Genomic DNA, 16,587 nt, shown 5'->3' with positions numbered 1-16,587 from the left:
TAGAGCGCTTCCTCTTGACTAGAGCGCTTCCTCTTGACTAGAGCGCTTCCTCTTGACTAGAGCGCTTCCTCTTGACTAGAGCGCTTCCTCTTGACTAGAGCGCTTCCTCAGCTTTTTGAAAAGCTCCAGTTGGTGTTTTGTTCATTCCCGGAGCCTTGTTCTTGGCTGATGCCTCCGGCGAGCTTGCGTTTCCTCCTGCAGTGTTCATGGTCCTTGACATTCGCTGCTTCTGGAAATGACTCAACAGCAGCCGGTCTTTCTCTGGTATCCTGACTGTGTATTCTTTCAGCCTTTTCTCTGCGGCTTCCTGCATCAATCAGTATCTTACCTGTAGACTCTTTCAAGAAGACAACTTGCCTCTTGAGGCTTTCCTTCAGTTCTTTGCAATGTAGCAGATGCTGTGCATGTGTTCTTCCCTTGGGGGTCTAACTCCAGCTCTTTGCTTATTTTATTATAATACTTTGCCTTCTTGAGCTGCTTTTGAAATTTTCTGTCCAGGTGTTTCACATAATCATTTCTTACCTTTGCTTTTTTTCAAGAGCAAGTTTCGGAGTCTCTTCTGACATCCACTTTGATCTCTTCTTTCTTGGTATTTTAATGACATTGATATTTTGATGACATTTAATGATAATCCTATCACATGCTTTCTTCATGTATGATGTTCTTAATGTCACCCAAGCTCATAAGTCTTTTTGTCATTAATGTTCAATGTGTCACATCTGTTGAGATGGTCATGCAATTCAGGCCCGATTTTGCTTTTTGTAGCTTTGTTTCAATTTTTTCAACTTCAACCTGAACTTCCATATGGTCTGTTCCACAATTGGGTCTTAGCCTGTTTTGGCTGCTTACATTGAGTGCCTCCATATAGTCCTGTAGATATAGTCAATTTGACTCCTTTGTATCCTTCCTGTCGAGGTTCCATGTATACACTTGTATTTTATGCTGTTTAAAGAGGTGTTAGCAATGAAGAAGTCACCACTCTCACAAAATTCTGTCATCTGATCTTCACCCTTGTTTCTATCATCAAAGCCCTATTTCCCAACTATGATTCCTTTCTTTAGTTTCCAAACATGGCATTCCATTTGCCAATTATTAGTATTATTTTTTATAGTCCAAAGTGTCTAAGTTATTTGAAGAGCTTTTAAAAAGGTACATTGACTACAACCCTACCTTACTGGTTTTTTTTTAAAGGTGTATCTATCCCATAAACGATTGAAGATAGCGAAGCTGTTACTCTTTCGTGCACTGATGTAGTTTTCAGACCTGGAAATAGGTCTTCACCAGAGCAAATTATTTTGTTCTCAAAATAGCAACAACATTGAGATTTTACAGATTAAGCTATTCTGGTGATTGTGGGGATACAAAGACAGATGCCTGGTACTCTTTCTGAATTAGCCTTTGAGTTACTGATATCCAGTAGAACTAGGCCTCGGTTTCCTCAGAAAGAAAGCTGCATCAATCATGAAAACGTCTTAAAGTCCACATGTCTCTTGACTCCTTCCGAAGACCTTTGCCGTGATTTGTGATCCTGACAACTGCATTCAGGTACTCTTTCCAGGAAGGTATCTCCCATCATCATTGATGGTTGCCAAGGAAAAGTTTGCTCTTGACCCCTCATATTAATTTTTTAAGCAAACATTCTCGTTTTTCTGATTTGAATTTCAGACGCCACATTAGACATTTCTTATTTTCAAAATCCATCCTCTACAGAGAAGACAAGAAATGTCTGCAGTCCAGAAATTGGGCTCTTTTGGGATTCTTATTTCTTCGTTTTGCTCGTACTTTTCGAGGAAGCGCAAGGGGTTGCTGACTGTCCAGGAGGGGGTGTTCTGAGTATCAAGGCAGGGCTCTTGCCCTGGGAACTGGACAGCTCATGCTTGTGGCTCACGGAGTGCGGAGCCCTCCTCTGCGGCGTCCTCAGAGGGGGTTAGCCGGAGCAGTGCCAACACTGCGCTTCAGGGAGGAGAGAGAGCTTCTGCTTTTTGTCGAACTGTTCTGTTGCATGTCTTACAAGTAACTAACAATACACCTTTGGCATCTTTGTACTTGTTCACAATTTTTGCTTCTTTAAAACTGAGAGCATAACTTTTTGCTTCCTGATTCAGGAGTTTCTGTATTTGGGGTGTCAGTTTGGGCTTCGGCTTGAGGCGTACTTGGGGGTTGTACAGCACCAGCAACTGGAAACAGTATGGACATGTTTCTTCAAAAGTGTTCTCAGCATAGGGGAGAGTGGGCTTGGCCCGGGCAACTAGCTTGTGTGCCGCAGCCTCAAGTTAGTATTTCGCACACAGTTGGTGAGAAAAGGAAACAACAGAAGCCACCAAAATTGATTAACGCATCTTGATTGTCTGTTTGATTTCTTACTGAAGATGTTGGTAGGTTTCTTCAGGTTCTTCATTACTAGATTCAGTCCTTGGAGAGTAAGAGTTGTATTAAATGGACTTCCTTGTAGACTATAGATGTTATCCTGTCATAGACGACATTGCACTTCAAGCCCTATCTTTTTGTTCTTAAAGGATGTGATGCCATTCCTCTTTGCTAATAAACTATGCTCTTGCCTGATTCAAATGGCCAGCACCAGTTCATTTCAGCTCCTAATGTTCAGGATATTGATCTTTCTGCATTCCATATAATTGTTTTACGACTTCCAGTTTTTATAGTCGTGCTTTGTATATCCCGCCTCTTGCCTGGTAATGGATGTTTTCAACTGTTGCTTCTCCTTCTGAGTTGTTCCCATCAGCACATGAAGGCCTCTAAAGCCGTCGCCCACCCACATGATAGAGTTGATGCCCCCTTGGGAAGGCAACTCTTGCCAGGAGTGTTGTGACTAACTCCCAGCTTTAGGAGCTCAGCTTCTGGCCCTCTATCTGACAGTGTTCTGCTGCTCTTACTAAGGGTTTCAGTGGTCAAGCTTTCAGAAGTGGACAGCCTATTCCATCTTTCAGCTGTCTCTGATAATGTTTCTTTGCTATTCATAAGGCTTACAGGGTATCTGACAATGTCCTGCTGCTCTTTACAAGGGTTTTTGCATCTCTGACAAGGTCCCACTGCTGTCCACACAGTTTTCAGTGGTAAAACTTCAAAAGTGGATGATGTATGCCTTCTGCAGAGCCTGTTCTTAGTCTGGACGTTCCGCCGAAGCCTCTTCACCTTGGGTGACTCAAAAGCCATCTCAACACAAAAGCCATCTCAGTACTATTAACTGACAGAGAGTGAAGTGGAAAGAATACGGGTGATGATAATCTTGTCATGTGAGTGTTCTTTTTTTAGCTGAGATTGTCTGAGGGATTAGAGACCACTAGAAATTCTGGGGAAATATTAAGCTTTCATTATGCAGTTGCATAGAGGTAGGCATTTTTTTTTAGTTTGTGAAATGCATTTTCAATGTGTGATTAAATAATTTGTTATTTCAGCTTCTCTCCTGGCAAGACCCCATTATGAGTTCCGTCATTATACTTATTGTGTTGATAGGGAGGCAGAAGCAGAGAGAGATTGAATTCAACAGCGTGTGAAATGTTTGTCACTGAAACAATGTGGGCAAGTCAAACAATTTGAACATTGCTTTGAAGGAGGTCTGGCCCAGACATGCTAACAGCTAAAGAGATTTGAACATGCTGCTTTCTTTGGCTGCATGCTTGTTATTTTCATCTTAATAAAATCCATTTTAATAGTGGAAGATCATTCCTCGAGACTACAGGAGAGAAGGGAGAAACCTGTCTACTATTTTGTTGCATCATTTTTAGCACTGCTTATTTATGGTCGTGCGGTATATTATCCTAGATGTAGCATCTTCAAGCAGCACGTATTTATCATTTCTGTTTCTGTGGGCCAAGAGCCCAGGCACAGTGTAGTGGGGTCTTCCGCTTCACAGTTTCATGTGCCTGCAGTCAAGGGGCGGACAGGGATAGAGCTCTCTCTGAGCTTTCCCGGATTCGATTCGTGCTAAAGATGAAGAACTGTGACTTCTGTGATTAGGGTACGAAAGGCAGGCTAGCACACTCTTCCCTCTTGCTTAGGTGCTGCGGTGTTGGAAGACACTTTCTGGGGAGGTTTATCTGAACAAGGAGCCAAGGGTAGTCAGATGAATCCTACCAACAACTGTGTGAGAAAACACGGAATAGAATCTTCCCCACCGAGCCTCAGGTTGACTGCTCGCTCGCTCACTCACTCACTTACTCTGCCATCTAGTTGACTGCGACTCACAGGACCCTGTTGTCCTGTGGGTTTCTGAGACTGTAATTCTGCATGGGAGTAGGAGCCTCATCTTTCTCCCTTACCTTGGCAGGTGGTTTTAAACAGCTGACCTTGCAGTATCAACCGCTAGGGCTCCTTCAGTCATGTGCATCTGAAGCAGAAGACCCCACTAAGCTGTGCCTGAACTCTTGACCCAGAGCAACATAGAAATAATACATTCATGTTCTTTAAGATGCTAAATCTGGGATAATGTATAATACTGCTGTGAGTAGAAGTCAACTATGACAGGGAATTTGGGTGTTGTTATGTGTACATATATGAATGTATATATGCAAATGAATATATATATTGAACTCATTCTTAGCTTGGAACGTCAGGTGAGAGGTTCAAACCCTCCTGTAGAAATACAAAAGGGCCCGTTCCTGTGCAGATTTACAGTGTCAGACGTTCTACATCGGGCCACTCTGTTGAAATTGACCCTATGGCAGTGGGTTTTTTGGTTTTATTTATTAACAAGACACCAGATCTAGCCCACAGTGAGGAAAGGGGATACCAAATGCAGACTCACTTCCGTATCATCGATCTGACGCGCAGCAACCTGATAGGACAGAAATCCTGCCCCTAAGGGTTTCCAAGGCTGGAGATACTTGCGGAAGCACACTGCCACATCTTCATCCAGCTGAGCAGTTGGTGGGTTAGAACTGCTGACCTTGGGCTACCATCCAAGCACTTAGCCCCTCCATCATCAGGTCTCCCCAAGGGGATAACAGCAGGGGATAAAAGCCAGGGTGTGAAGCTCCTTGGGAGCTCGGCCCTACGCTCCCCACCACTCGGACCTGAGCCTGTTTGGATGCATAAGTTATATGCATAAGTGTCCTTTTCTTTTTGGTTCATTTTAGGAATGAATGGTCATTAAAATTTCTGAAAAAGAAACCCAATAAACTCATACCTTCTGTCATTGAATCAATTATGGTGATCCTATCTAGGGTTCCAAACTACGAGACTCTGGGAGCAAACAGCTTCATCTCCCTCTCAGAGCGGCAGGTGGGTTTGAACCTCCAATTTTGTGGTTTGCTGACCAATGTGTCACCCACAGCACCACCCCTATAACCTAACCACCAGCATATAAAGAAATTCTGCCATGCATTTAGACATTTATTGATCTTTTATAATTGTGGTAAAATATATGTAATACTTGCCATTTCAACAATGTTCACATGTAAATAGCATTATGTTCGTGATGTTGTGCACCTGTTACCTTTATTTGTTCTCTTTTTTCATCTATTTTTATATGCAAATAGATGCAGGTAGTTTAACCGATCTCTTCGGTACATTTAACCAAGTCCCTTGTGGGTGGTCTGACCTTGAACGGCTGGAACAGCTAGTTCTCTGAAGGCAGAGCTGACAGTATTCCAAAGGCAGGGTTCAGCTATCTTATGGATCACACCCATCATCTGATGCAGAGGTGGGCCTGGCACCGCTTCAGCATAATCTCTGAGTGCAATCCCGAACATAGGATGGTGAAGGGCTTGCTTAGATCCTTTATATAGGTTTGTCTTTAAAACTTTGAGCCAACCCCTTATTTTCTTATTGTTGCCACGGAGTCAGTTGTGTCTCATGATGGTCCCATGTTGCAGACTAGCACTGATCCCTCGGGTTTTCAATGCTGTGATCTTTTGGAAGCAGATCTCTGGAACTTTCCATGGCAACCTCTGGATGATTTCAAGCCAGTACTTGAGCAGTGACCTGTTTGCAACACCTAGGAATTAAGTGCCCTTACCCTAACCCATTGCCATCCAGTCGATTCTGACACAGAGTGCCTTTATAGGATCGAGTCGAGTTGCCCTTTTTGATTTCCCAGGCTGTGGTTCTTTATGGGAGCAGCGAGCCTCATCTTTCTCTCAAGGAGTTCCTGATGGGTTGAAACTATCGACTTTGCTGTTAGCAGCCCACTGAGTCACCACCAGGGCTACGTAAATCCCATTAATTACATTAAGGTCAGGCCGTTCCTAATATGTTATGCTAGTTAACAATCCACTAACGTTTTCCAGTGAAAATTACTGTTTGAACAATGCTATGAGAACGATCCAAGCCTCTGGCGGTTTTCAAGGAGAAAGGGAACGGAAGTCTCTGGAGAATGAGCTTGCTGAGTAGCGTGCACAGACAACCCCTGGAGAGTGAAACGTGCTCCGAGACAACTGCTGATCCCTGGCGTGTAACCGCAACTGCTTGGGCTGAAATATGTTAAAGCCAATTATAGACATCCTAATAATTAACATACTAATGATCAACCCCTGAACCAAGAGCACAGTACGCTCAGCCTTTGGAAATATTCAGCATGAACAAGGATTGGTTTGAAAGTTTAACCCTGAGCGGGAGTGAAGTTTAGAGAAAGGCTACCTGCTCCAGGATCTGGTTTTCCTGCTTTGCTCCTCAGACCCCCCGTGTTCACTTCTCTAAAATGGGGTGATGTATTCCTTCAGCCTGCAGTGCCTCTTTTTATTTCTGCAGCAGTGACGTCCTCTTCTGAGCTTGACCTCTCAGCCAAGTGGCCCCTTGCCTTATGCCCGACATGGGCGAGTGTGACAAGGCCCCTTATCAGTGCCAATGTCTGAAGGCACTCAACTTTACTCTCTTTGTGGGACAGGGAGCCCTGCCCCTCTGCTCTCTGTCACTGTTGCAGGGCCGCTCCTCTGCTCGGCTCTCCAGGTGAGGACCTCCGTCTTTTCCCTACCGGCTCTTCCTTCTTGGTGATCTTGGGGTTTCCTCTCCTCCTGCTTCTGAGATGGCTCCCTTTAGACCCAGGGGACTGGGAGCCTTGACCTGTCCCCGACTTAGAGTGCTTTCCCCCTTATCGGCGTCTTCTCACCCGTCATTTGGTGGACGTGACACACACTGCATAGAAGAGCCCTCTACCAAGTCATTTCACTTCATCACATGCACTGATGACGTGGAATGCAGAGTGTATATTGGAGACTTGCATTTTCAACTTGATTTTTCTAGGGATCCTCTCAGGATTCTTTCCATCATGGAACCACTTAAAAGCAGTGATGAGATATGTTCCTCTCCTCCAGTTCCAGATGGTTTATTTCCCAGCTTTAAATTTATCTCTGTTCATCGATAATATGCGCTAAGGCTCCTCTCCACTCTTGAATGCTTAAATAGATGGATGGATTTGATATTTATTCCTGAGCCGTTGAGAATATCAACACGAATTCTGATCTTCTTTATTGATCAGGTAAAGAACAGTAAACACAATGAGTGCAGATCAACCCCGTGTCAGTGAGCTTTTGGCTTCCTGTGCGCTACTACATCCCTGCCTCCCCACGAGCCCTGCTCGTCCGTATGTTGTCCCTAGAGTTTAGTCCCATGAAATGTAGCCTTTGCAGTGAAACATCTGGACAAAAATGAGGATTCTGCAGGCGGTATCCTTTTTTGTTCCTTTCATTGATTTTAAATCAGTGTCTTTACCTTGACAGACTTCGGAATCCCAAATCCCTCAATGGCTCATTTGAATTCATCCCTGCTGTAATAGACTTTGCTCAGTAGTAAAGCTTCTGGGAATCCCTTAAATCAGACAGCTGGAATTCTGGTCTGCTACCTTCTCTGAAAGTCGACGAAACCTGGGAAGCTCAGCTCTTACTTGAGATGACAGAAAGCGGTTTCCTGAGTTCCAGGTGCATTGATGGGATTATTTGTGCAGCATCAGAATGTCTGTCGCCATGTAGTGCAGTAAGGAGTGCGCTGGGTCAGGGGCTCTGGCACTGTCTTGACGGTTCTGTAATGGCCTCGTTGCTTATACTAGTTTTGCTGACCTTCACCAGTTATGTCATTTTCAACTCTGACTTACTGATTTTTGTATCCTCTGCTTTTCTCTAGTGTCTGAATAGCAAGGCGTTTATAGTTGTCTGACAAATAAATATTCCATCATTCAGCATAAAAGTTCAGGAATTTAAAGAGGAATTCACCAGCATGGAGACCACCGATTTAGTGAGTAGGTAGTCAAGTTTTGGAGAAACATTTATAATGAAATATACACAAATATTTGTAAAACACTTACTAGCTCATGGGGGGACGAGTGGTAAACATGTTCATGGTTGTTACGGTTCCATCTTAGGATCACTTGAATTAAGCTTCATATTACAAAGCTGTACAGGTCTTGGATACATTGGTGTCCAGTAATAGTAACGGAAGATCAGAGAAGAGTTGATGCCTTTTAGTTATGTTGCTAGTCAAGAAGGTTGAGTCTATCATGGACTGCCAGAGAACAAACAAATCTATCTTGGATTCTTAGAAGTAAGGATGCCAAGACTCTGTCTTACATAGTTGAGACCCAGTATTTGGAGAAACCAGTTCACCATGGTGGGGTAAAGCAGAGGGTCAGCTGAGGGGGTGGGGCCTCAACAAGATGAATGGACACAATAGCTGCAGCAATGGGCTCGAATGTAGCAATTGTGAGGTTGAGGCAGGACTGGACGGTGTTTCCTTTGTACATAAAGTCGCTATGAATTGGCACTGACTAGATGGCAAATAACTACAACAATAGATAAGTTGGCGTCTTTTTGCATTTTTTCATGAACAGTTTTATTGGCATATAATTTACAGATCATAAAATTTTAATTGTTCAATCATATTAAGAAGATTTGTGCATTTGCAACCACAATCAATTTTAGAACATTTCCTTCCTTTTCTCGTTGTCAGCTTCCCATTTCCACCCACCTCCCCCTGCCACGATGCTAGACAATTATGAATCTAGTTACTGTCTCTGCAGATCGACCTATCCTGGATTTAATATACAGGAAATCATACAAAACCAAACAGGAAGCCACCAAGCAAGCAGCAACAACAAACCCCCAACAACAATGACTGATTCAAGCACAGAAAAACCTCAATCAAGAACAAAGCAGAAAATATTAAAATGCAAACAATTTGAAAATGGGTCAAAGGGAGATCAAATGATAAGACATTACACCTTGATCTAGCTAGGCTCTGTCATAATCGACTGTGCGATGCTCTCTGTCTGAAAGCAGGGCTAGTCCCATCCCTCAACTATGATCACAGGGGTCACCTGTGGCTTAATCCATATAGAGACACTGCAATTGGATTTTGGGTGTCCACTGTCATACATACCCTTCTGCAAACCAGGTGTTCACAATTTAAACTCGGGTACCATTCCCTCCTTTAGACTTGGATTGTAGTATTTACAATTCTTGACTCACATAAGCTGGTGTGCTTCTTCCATGTGGACTTCGTCAATGCCTCACTTAAATGGCTGCTTGTTTGAAAACACGTTTTTAAGACCCAGAGGCTCTTCTTTCTGATAGTTGGGCCCCATCTCTTTTTTTCGCCACACGTTGCTAGAGCACCCATCTCTTCAATGATCTCTTCATGAGGGTGAGCATCGACTAGATGCTGGCTTGTTTTAAATCCATGTCTTCTGTAAACATTGGCTGTTTTAGAAATTGTAGGTGAAAGTAGATAGGACAAACATAGCTGTAATCTATTGAGTGGGCGCGATAAGCCAAGATCCACACTCTTGCGCACATCTATCATTGCCATCAAGTTGATGCTAACGCAGTGACCCCTGTGGGTTTCCGAGACTGTAAGTGTTTACAGGTGTAGAGAACCAGCCTCTCTCCCTTGGAGCTGCTGGTGGTTTCTGTCTGCCCACCATGCGAATCGCAGCCCAATGTACAGCCACTGTACCCCCAGGGCTCCTCCTGGTGGCCTTCTGTAGTAGGTACTGTTATTCTGACTTGCCCACTTTAAAGAGAGGGAAACTGAGGCACTCAGTGGGTAATTACTTGCACAAGGCCATCAGCTATCAATAGCAGTCTTGAAATTTGAATCCACATCATTTGACTACAGAACCCATCCACTTCACTGTCCGGGTTTAACTCTGTGCACGGAGTCTAGAAGAAGGAATCCTTTCCCCCAAGAAGGTCGGGCGAGGATGGGCAAAAGCCTTTCCATCAGTATCGGTTGTCGGTACATATGAGCTTGAAGTCAACACTCACTACATATAGCAAAAAAGTCCTTGTCGTCTTAGCGCATGCTTGCTTTTCTACAGCCCTTCTTCCATCTCCAAACAGGAAAAAGGTATTCTCCCAGATATTCTGGATAACATTTCCTCCCAAAATATCAGTTTTCTGAGCCTCTTCTCTCGCTCTGTTTTGCTCAATTCAACGAAAAAGACAATGAGGTAATAGGAAATTGTGTCCACCACAAATAGCCACAGAATAGAAAGCTGATGGCATGGGAATGGCAGAAAAGCAGAGGCTGGCCCTGCAGTTTGTATGCACGGAGTGAGTCTGAGGTGCAAATATATTGTAGGTCACAGGTATCAGTCCTGGTTGGATTGTGCTAGGAATTCAGGTAGGCTTTTTGTGCTGAATTAAGTTTCTTAGTTTGACTAGCAAGCCTAGGAAGCTGTCACTCAGGAATCTTAGATCCAGGGCCAATACAGAATGCAGGACAAAGTAACTTGAATTGCGAATGTAATTTTATTTATTAAAGGTACAGTCAATATTAAACTCCATTTGTGTGCATAAACCCCGAACCATGCTAATGACATACTTTTTGACCTTTGAGCTGTCCAGTGTTTCCCTTGATCGTCAAATGCTCACTCTGCTATGGCGATTTCATATTTTGACTCCTCCCTCTAGTTTATTCAGGATTCTTTGGTGGAATCGTGTCTCCTGCTGGAGGACCTTGGTGCGTGGATCCACCAGTTCCGGGGCTTTAGGCAGCAGGCAGAGCCCTGGGGAGGGGAGGAGGAGGGGGCTGGGGTACCTGCCTTTTGTTAGGAAAAGAAGGAAGAATCATTTCCAGAGAACCCAGGTTTGTTGAATTGATTTTTTTTGGGTCCTTTTCAGTTCCTCACAATACTGCTTGCTTCCCGGTCAGCCATTTTTTATGATTCTAGATAAACGGTTTTGCTAAAGTCCACTGCTTATTGTTACTACTGCTTCGCTTCCTGATATGGTGGATACATGGGGGAAAGTATTGCACCACTCCCAGAAGACTCTTTTTTGTACATAAGAACTCGATGGAATGGCATAGGGGCTGCCTTTGACCTCTTCTGGCTACACAAAGGAAAGGCATATTAAGCTCCAGTACCTGCCCAAGGACGATAACTTCAAGGTCAGACATGCCCCCGTCCTCCCACTGTCTTTACCATATTCTGTCACCAGACGCACCCCCCGTGGCACTCGACTTCTCCGCTGGGTTCCGTAATCCATTGCAATTTCCACACAGAACTCTTAGCCAAGACTCATGACTATGGGGCTTATTAGAGACGATAACAGATTACAAAATATTAAGGATACAGCTCTTTGGTCTACAGTTTAGAGCGCTTCTTTTCAGCCATGCTCCAAGGCATGTCTCTCTCTGGCTCTGGACCTCTCAACTACTTGGCGCTTTAGCCTCTGCCTTGCCCTTGTAGCTTGGATAAATGCCCAAAGGATACTTCACTGTGCGAGCTAGCCAGCTTCCTGACTAAAGGCACTCGGCTTTATTCATTCTGCGGGCTGGGATGCCTATTGCTCTGGCATATGGTCTACGAATGGTTTCTCTGTTCTCTTCCCTGGTCTGTGTTCCTCCTCTGCCACCTCCCCATGAGCAGATGTTAAGCACATTTCACTCCTGGCTGGTTAAGGGAGCCTCTGCCTTTGCATCAGAGCCGGCTCACTATGTTCCCAGTGGTATGGGAAACTGATCAACCCTCGAGTTAGAGCTCTGTACACCTTATTTATATGTAACAACCCGGTTTAGAACCCTGGTGGTGGAGTCGGCTGCTAAACACAAGGTCAGCAGTTTGAACCCACCAGCCACTCCGTGGGAGAAAGAGGAGCCTGTCTACTCCCCTGAAGAGTTCCAGTGTCAGAAGCCCACAGGGGCAGTTCCCCCTGCCCCATCGGGTCCCTACACATTGGAATCAGCTCGATAGCAACGGGAGTTGTATTTCTTGCTCAGACATTTGGTGGGGCCACACACACCATGGATAGAAGAGCAATAGCAATTGCACCGCATTGTGGTGTTTGGAGTCATGTTTTCTATCGGAGCCATCTTGGTTCCTTGTTCCTAACACCCTTTCAATTAGCAAACTCTCTGCCACTGACCAGAGGTGAGCGACATCATTCTCTGAGTCTAAACGTCCTCATCTGTGCAGTGAGGAGACTTGCACCCACGTTTACAGAGCTCTTGTGAAGAGTAGATGAGTTAAAACATGTAAGACACAGGACAGGGCTTGACACGCAGGAGGTGAACAGTTTTAATTATTGTTATCTTTCAAAAAGAAAAAAAGGATGCAGGAAAGCTCTAAGTAAAGGCTTCTTCTGACATTACCGAGAGACGTTAGTGGTGATGGGGAGCTGTTTACCTGGGTTTAGGTCCAAGCACCCTCCCCCATAGGCTGGGCACTCACCTGACCTCTCGGGGTTAAATGTGAAGAGGCGCCCTTATGTTATGAGTATAGGAAGTAAAAGAGATATTGTAAAAAACTGGAATACAATGAATACTCTATGAATGTTCTTATCTAATACAAGCATAATGACCAATTGGGGGCGTTTTTATCTCAGCTTTTAAGCAGTCATAATTAGCATGCAAGTGTAATTTTGTCTTGCTTTCCACGATAGTTACATAAGCTTCGAAGCCACTGTTTTAATGATCGCATGATATTTCATCTAGTAATGATACAATAATTCATTTCACAGTTGCGCTAGTATTGAGCACTGGGGTAATTTCCAAGTTTTCCACATTATAAACGAGATCATGTGAAATATCTTTATATGTAGAATCTGCCCTACTTTGCAGCATGACCTTAGGAAAGGTTCTCAGAATAGCTGCTTGTGACCATTTTTACGATCTTTTTGAGTGGATTTTTTGGTCTCCCTCAATAAGCAGCAGGCTCCTGTGCGGCTCTCCACTTTGTCCTCACAATCCAGGACACAGTGCTTAATGAATATTTATTGAATTCATGAGCAAATGAACAAATGACATTATATCTGCAACAGTGTTAAGGTTTCTTTATGTCTTAACCTTTTGATTTTTAAAAGTAGTCTTAAAATTCAAGGAATTTCTTAATGGAATGTCAGCGTCATGGCAAAGAGAAAGAGAGCACTTTTCTGTCTAACAGGGATCGGTTGTGTTCAGTTCCTGGCCAGAGCACCTCTTTCACTTCATGGCAAGCGTGACCTGTCAGTGGAGGTGGAGTCTTGGGTACTGTTATGGTGCTGAACAGGTTTCAGTGACTCTTTTATGCGGGCAGATGAGGAAGAAAGGCCTGGTAATTTACTCCTACCCACCAGCCAGTGAAAACCCCGTGGCTCACGTTATCCTGATCTCTGATGATTCATGGAGTGGTGCTGGACCCACGAATATTAATTGCAAGCGATATCGTGCACAGTGCTGCCGGCAGTACAAGGGCTGATGTGATGGTAGCTCATTAGAACAACTAACCCCATGAGACCCACAGAGCGTCCTTTGAAAGAGACAGGAGAGAAGGGTGAATGAGAACGAGGAACAAGGGAGGAGTGGGGAGAATGCCGTTACATCGAGGGGCTGCAACTCATGTCATGAAGTAAAATGTGTGTAAAAGAATGAATTAACGTTCACCCAAACCCCAATGAAGAAAGAAGAGCAGTTGTTGGAAGTGCCTTGTGTTGGTGTGTCAGGTTGACCTTCTGTAAACCACTTTCCATGGAAGGCCAAGTCAGGCAAATAAAATTATATGCAGGCCATATGTTTGAATTCAAGATGAAAATAGACTAAGCCATGTTGGGGTTGGGGGAAATAACTTCCTCATAGAGAAAGATGCTGATGTCCAGATTACCACTCCTCCTCCTCAGCTGCTGATCTGCGTGTGTCAGGTCAGCCTCTGTTTGAAGATTGGCAATTTGGAAATGGCTCGGTCATCTTTCTGATAGCTAATCATAGGAATCGGTCTCAAGCAGGCAGGTCACTTTCAGCTCTTTGCTGAGGGTTGCCTGTCTGGGCTACATAATGCTAGGTCCTTTCCAAGGTTCTTTGGACCCCTGTGGCTTAGTAGTTATGTGTTAGGCTGCTCACTCTGGTCACCAGGCTGGACCCCCAGCTGCTCTACTCTGCACCAGCAGTTCCACTCTGCCCTGCAGGCTCGCTGTGGGTCAGAATCGACTTCCGGGGCAGTGAGTGAGTGCCAGCATTTTGCCTTTACTATTTGGAGCTGTCTTCCTTTTCTCTATAAACTGCGAGGATTAACTGTTCTTCTTAAGGAGAGAGAAAGCTTTATAACTCGAAGCAAAGACGGCTGAGTTATTGTATCAGTTTAATGTTCTGCAGTTACACCTAAAGCTTTTTTGAGTTACTTATCAAAATAACAATGAATCTTACTCAAGAGTTCATTAGCCGCTACGGGAAAATTATATTGAAGTCATACATTCTATCAGGATATTTCTACATGAAAAACAATGTATTTGAATAATTTGTAGATGTGATTAAATATTGATTCATATGCTAGGAATCATTCCCTTTTGTTTAGTAACACAACTCAAATAATAGGGTGTATTTATCAAGCGTTTTGAACGTCAGCAGTGGGGGTGGGAAGGAAAGCACCTTTTCTGTAGCTGGTGCTGTGTGTAACAGATGTTTCCCCGGTTGCCTCCCGCCTGCCTTCTCCTCCGGGTGGAAGGTCCTGGCCAAATTGTACCTCTGCCTTGCAGTTACTGAGTGATTTTAGAAAGGCCGCTTAATTTCTCTGAGTTTCTGGCATATTCCGGATAAAGAGGACATTCCTGCAAGACAGATGGGAGAGTAATATAAGAGCATGCAGAAAAGGCAGTCGGCTCAGTGCCTGGCCGGCAGTAGATTCTCAATACCCCTCACTGACCTGGAAGAGTTGGTTAGCTTTAGTTTAAAATTATTTTTTTTTGTGTGTGTGTGGGGCAAGATTGTTTTCTGGAGGATCTCTGAGCACTATTTCTCTTACTTTTATTTTTTACAACAAAATTCGATGTTCATTCATTCATTCACTGATGAAGCCCACTGTGTACTGGGTTCTAATATAATTTCTGAGCATTCAGCAGTGAACACTGGGGCCACATCTTTCTGATCTCGGGAAGCTTATATTCTAGTGGGAAGACGGGGTGGGGGTAGGATCGTGACAGACAATACAAAATACAAACCGACATCCTCATTTCCTATAGTGATGAGTGATGCAAGGACAGATGGGCAGGTGATGGATCGAGACTGGGGGGGGGGGTGTTGTTGCTTGTATATTTAGGAGAGTCTGAGAAAGTGCCCAAGAGACTAGTCTGCCTTGTGAAGGCCTGAGAGCTGTCCCTGAAATGGGAACAGTGAAGGACGGAGCGTCTGCCAGGAGTAGAAAACAGACCTGTGTAGCTGGAGGTGCGGGGATGAGAGGAGAATAGAGGGAGCTAGGCTGGGAGAAAAGGAGCCCTGATGGTGTAGTGGTTCCACATTGGGCTGTGATCTACAAGATCAGCAGTTCAAAGCCACCAGCCACTCATTGGGAGAAAGAGGGGCTTTCTACTCCAGGAATGAGGTACAATCTGGGAAGGGAAGGGCAGGTACAGGCTGGGTAGGGAAGTTCCCTCTTCCCTACAGGGTCGCTGTGAATCGGCATAGATGCCATGGCAGTGAGCTTGGTTAGTTGGTGGCTGGAGAAACGTGCAGGGAGCAGCTCATGCAGAGCCTTGGGCTATGACAAGGAGTTTAGGGCTCATGCTAAGACCAGTGGCACATTACTGGAGGGTTGAAGCGGGAGGATGTCATAGTTTTACTCTTTTGTTTATTCATGTACTTGATTCTACATAAAGTAATGGAAAGATTATGAAAAAGTTTTTATGTAAATGATGTTAATTATAAGGAAAGTCAGCTTCTGAAGTAAGTTTAATGCAAACCATTTATCAAGTTGTACCATTTAGCAAATTGTACCGTCCCAAATTATCCTGTTTTCTAAACTCCTTTTGGCTAATACAGATAATTTTTCATCCTTTAATAACTACCATCTCTGATGCCATTGCTTGTCACATCCCCTCTCCAGGCGGCCCTTCTCCTGTTCTTCCACGATGCCATCCACTGTTCTTTGCCTGGTTCTGGCTGTTTCATTGCTGTGGTGGCCCTAGTTCTCCAGACCCCTGTAGCCGTATTTTCAAGAATGCTGACTACAGGGAAGATTATATTGTAATTCCAAAATGTAATCTCTTCCTCACACTGGCCTTCAGCATCATTAGGTGACCAGGCTTACCATCTACAAAAAGTAAGCACCCCAACCAAATGAAACCAAATCAGTTGCCGTGGAGTTGACGCTGATTCATGGTGATGCAAGCATGTCAGCACAGAACTCCGCTCTGTGGGGTTTCCATCGCCAAGTCTGCACTAGATCATAAGGAC

At 44.2% G+C, this 16,587-nt stretch overlaps 1 protein-coding gene and 1 pseudogene across 2 annotated transcripts in view; one reads left to right on the top strand and one right to left on the bottom strand.

Annotated features, from left to right (window-relative positions):
• Nucleotides 1-16,587, top strand: part of PRELID2 (PRELI domain containing 2) — a 98,502-nt gene that overhangs the window by 66,380 nt on the left and 15,535 nt on the right. The gene's annotated exons all lie outside the window — the stretch shown is intronic.
• LOC142438873 (UPF0711 protein C18orf21 pseudogene) lies at nucleotides 1,760-3,171 on the bottom strand (annotated as a pseudogene).

Source organism: Tenrec ecaudatus, chromosome 2, assembly GCF_050624435.1.
Source record: "Tenrec ecaudatus isolate mTenEca1 chromosome 2, mTenEca1.hap1, whole genome shotgun sequence".
NCBI classification, from domain to species: Eukaryota; Metazoa; Chordata; class Mammalia; order Afrosoricida; family Tenrecidae; genus Tenrec; species Tenrec ecaudatus.
This window is presented reverse-complemented; position numbering and strand designations above follow the sequence as displayed.